We start from the raw sequence: 4570 nt of genomic DNA on the forward strand, positions 1-4570 counted from the left end.
TTTGTTTTAGGGTGTGTGTGTGATGGCTTAGTGAGTGAAAGTGCTTACTACCAAGTGTGCCAATCTGAATTTGATCCCCAGAACCCGCAGGGTGGAACCAGAGAACTGGCTCCTTCCAGTTGTCTTCAGAGTTCCACGCACATGCCCACCCCCCACCCCCACCCCCACACATTAATTTTTTTTAAAAATCGTTTTCAATATTTAACACATTCACACAGTCCCTCCTCCAAAGTACATGGTAATAAAACAGGAAACTCCAAGGCTATAAATTTAAAAATGAATACATTAGAATTTTAATAAAGAGCCAGGTGTTTGTAATCTCAAAGTGCTTCCCTACAAAAGATTCATTGGTTACAGAGGGGAAAGGGTCATTGTGTGGAATGCTGTTCCCCAAGGGATGACACTATACTGGGACCACAGTGGTTGACAACAATTTATTGAATATTTCAAAGTAGCTTATAGAGGGGATTTTGAATGCTCACAACACAAAGTAATGTGATAGATAACGCCAAAGCCTCTGATACAATCACTATACACATGTACATATGTATATATACTATATATGTATACTATGTATAGGTATAATATACATACACACATGTATATATATGTATATATGTATATATATACATATGTGTGTGTGTATATATATGATACTATACATATTGTACATATGCATTGCAATCCCACACTGGACCCCAGAAATATGTGTAATTACTATAGATTGTTTGCAAGCAAAAATAAGATTTCAGAAAAGGGGAATAGGGTGTATCATGCATGCATAAGAGTATGCAGAATGCTCACCCATGCATGTGCATGCAAAGTCCCAGCATCTTCCTCTACGATGCTCTACCCCACTGCCTTAAGAACGGGTCACTCCCTGAACTGAAGCTCTTCCTTTTAGCCAGGTCTTTTTAACATTATATTTTATTATTAAAATTATTCTGGGACAGACAGTGCAGAGCTATGGAGCACACATGGAGGTTGGTGGATGACTTTATGTGGTTGTCTCTCTTTTTCCACCTTTATTTGGGGTCCGGGGAATCAAACTTGAGGTTGGCCAACTGTCAAGCCTGTATCTGATGAGTCTTTTTCCAGGCCAAGAGTAGATCTTAAATATGCTTATGACATTGCACAAGAAAAACCCAGTAACAGTGTGAGGTGAGGGTGTTGTTGAGCAGGATTGTGGCAAACATTTGACAGCGTCTACACATATAAAACATTGTGTTGATGCATACATGTATATGTGTGGGTATAGAATATGAGATTTGGGTTCCACTGACACAGCACAGGCAGGGTGGAGGACACCCAGAGGCCTGGCATCGCTAATGTGAGCAAGTCAATGGAGAGATGGGAGAGAAGAAGAAGCAGAACAATGTGAGATCAATGAAGAGAGGCAGAACTGGAGACTTAAGGGTAGTGAGGAACAACTGGTATGAGTATCCTACTCTGCCACCTAAAGCCCTGGTGAGGTCCTGGCCCGTGCTGCCCCTGAGGGCCATGTCTGGTTCCATGGCCCTGCAGTAGCAGGGCTCTGTGCCAATGTCTGTGGCCCATGTCACCACCAAAGGCCATGCAGATGTCCCTGGTCTTGGCTGCCACCTGAGGCTGTGTTGATGGCTGAGGGCTGGGTAGAACTGGCCCCATCCCTCACCAGCTACAGCAGACAGGCAGTTGGGAAAACTGGCCCCACTCCTGACCTGGGCAGAGTGGGAGGGCTGGCCTCACCCCTCGCAGGCTGCTGTACTCTGGAGAGTGGCTCCACACTTTGCCTGGGCAACAAGGTAGAGCTGACCCTGGTGGTGAGGGTTTGGGAGAGCTGATGGGCTGACCAACCACCACATCACAGTAGGGAAGAGGACATTCAGAAGCCTGGCACCACCCAGTTACTACCTGGGCCCAGATTCATGGCTTTGAGTTGACCCCACCCTAGCATCAACAACCCATCTATGAACAGCTGAAGTGCATGAAGGGGCTGGTCCTGCAGAACCAAAGCTGCAGGATCTCTACAACACAGGGCGACAACAGGATATCCAATGAGGATCCAGTATTGATAGAACAGCAGAAGCCAGAGGCCTCCAACCACACCAATGACCCATTGCAACGAACATTTGCAAGTAAAGACATGTGGGCAAAAGGGTGTGCTGTGGGACACACTGTGACACACAATAGTGTCCATGGCGAGATGGGTTTTTTTTTTTTTTTAACTAAAACAGCTGACCATTTTATTTTCATGGTTCATAATGTAAGTGAAAATGGCCCCTTTTGTCTCACTTCTCCCTCCAAAAGTATTCTCTGTTAGAAAGGAAGTTCCTTGCCATGCATCTAGTAAACACTCAGGCTCAGCACCAAGATCTCCTGGTGGAACACAACAAGAAATACAAAACGATAAAGAGCGCTTCAGCTCTTATCTGTCTGGCCGGGTCATGCCAGGCACCATCATCATAGGGCGGGCGGGAGGTCTCATCATTGGAGGCCCGGGCATCATGGGCATGTGACCTACCATGGGTGGTCTCATCCCAGGAGCTGGTCCCACAGGCATCATCCCAGGAGGAGGGGGCCCATCATTGGCATCATGGGAGGGCCTCCCATGTGGGGTGCAGGCATCATGCCAGGCCGAGGAGGACCTGGGAGACTTGGGGGAGGTGGGATCATGGCCCCTGCAGGCAGAGGAGCAGAGAACAGAGCCGGGGATCTTTCCTTGTTGAAATGCAGCCGTTGTTTTGTCAATCAGGCTCTGGGCCTGCTCTTCCATCCATTTCTGGTAATAGTCTTTCACATTCTCTTTGTGTTTCCGACCACTGCAGTGTGTCTTCCTCACAGACAGAGAATCGTGGGTAAGATATGTATCACAGTAGTCACAGTAAAACTTAGGCATGATGCTCACAGGCTGTTGGTTACCCAGATCCCTGCCTCCAGGAACTGACCGGGGTTTTTGTTTTTATTTAATTTTCGTTTTCTTTTGTAAGCTACCAGGGCAGAGGGCAGATATGGAGGGACAGGGAGACAAGTGAGACAGCGGTGCATGATGTGAAATTCACAATCCAAAGGTTTTGAAAAGAATACAATTTTTAGATAGGCAACCAAGACCTTAACTTCAGGTGATAACAGATGACGGGAAGCAAGTAAAAGAATGCACGTCAGGAAAGGAGATATAAAGCTGATTGGTTTTCTAGTTTCACCTCTGTGATAATTTTTGTGTTTTGTGTTGACTAAATGCATAAAACCTAACTGACAGTGTCAGGACCCTAAGCGAAGCGTCCTGGCTTTAGAATGGCCGGTATAACCATTAAACACTGGAGGTTTCGAAAGAACAGCTCTTGGGACTGGGTAGGTGTTTGTCTGGAAGACAAGTTTAATTCAATCCAGCTGTGTGATTTTTTTGCTCATGACTAGGAAGTGACTTTATTAAAAATGTTTTACTTTGGTTTATGTTAAGTGTATGGGTGCTTTGCTTGCATGTCTGTTGTGTGTCTATGTAGCATGTACTTGCCTGGTACCCAGGGAGGTAAGTGGATTTTCAGTTACTTGGCTGAAGGTTGAAGGTAGAGACAGAGAGAAGAAGAAGGAGAAGGAGAAGGAGAAGGAGAAGGAGAAGGAGAAGGAGAAGGAGAAGGAGAGGAGAAGGAGAAGGAAGAAAGAGGAGGAGGAGCAGGAGGAGGAGGAGAAGGAGAAGGAGAAGGAGAAGGAGAAGGAGAAGGAGAAGGAGAAGGAGAAGGAGAAGGAAGAAAGAGGAGGAGGAGCAGGAGGAGGAGGAGAAGGAGAAGGAGAAGGAGAAGGAGAAGGAGAAGGAGAAGGAGAAGGAGAAGGAGAAGAAGAAGAAGAAGAAGAAGAAGAAGAAGAAGAAGAAGAAGAAGAAGAAGAAAAGGAGGAGAAGAAGAGGAGGAGGAAGATGAGGAAGAATGGAGGAGGAGAAGCAATATCTCTTATGCACATATATGAAAAATATCTTCGACCAAGTATTAGCAATATATGGACAGTAATACACAAAGGCTTGATGGGTTTATCCCAGGCATGAAATACTAGCCCAATATTTGAAAACCAATCAATGACAAAGAGAAGAGGAAGCCGCCTTGAGAGAAGATGGGCCATGAGAACTTGTCCAGGAAAAACAGCAAGCAACAAGGGATGTACAGCTGGGATGTAAGTTAGAATAGCTCCAAACCTGCCCAGTCTAGTCTGATGGCTTGTAAATAAAATACCTGGATTGTGCATCTTTTATATGGGCTACCTAGAATATGTAATTACATTTACAGGTAAAAACTTTTGCTGCATATGTACGAGGACCTGAGTTTGAATCTCCAGCATCCATGTAAAAAACTAGGCATGGCTTTGTGTGCCTGTAACCCCAGAGACAGGTGGGTCCTGGAAGCCTGATAGCCTACTTAAAGGATCTTCTGCTTGCTTGCTTGCTTGCTTGCTTCCTTCCTTCCTTCCTTCCTTCCTTCCTTCCTTCCTTCCTTCCTTCCTTCCTTCCTTCTTTCCTCTCTCCCTCCTTCCCTCCCTCCCTCCCTCCCTCCCCTTCATCTTTCTTTCTTTTCTATCTTTCTCTTTGTTTCTTTCTTTCTTT

At 45.6% G+C, this 4570-nt stretch overlaps 1 pseudogene; it reads right to left on the reverse strand.

The window, feature by feature from the left end:
- Positions 1-2298: 2298 nt before the first annotated feature.
- LOC117712059 (U1 small nuclear ribonucleoprotein C pseudogene) lies at positions 2299-3345 on the reverse strand (annotated as a pseudogene).
- Positions 3346-4570: the final 1225 nt, after the last annotated feature.

This window comes from Arvicanthis niloticus, chromosome 6, assembly GCF_011762505.2.
Source record: "Arvicanthis niloticus isolate mArvNil1 chromosome 6, mArvNil1.pat.X, whole genome shotgun sequence".
Classification (NCBI taxonomy): domain Eukaryota; kingdom Metazoa; phylum Chordata; class Mammalia; order Rodentia; family Muridae; genus Arvicanthis; species Arvicanthis niloticus.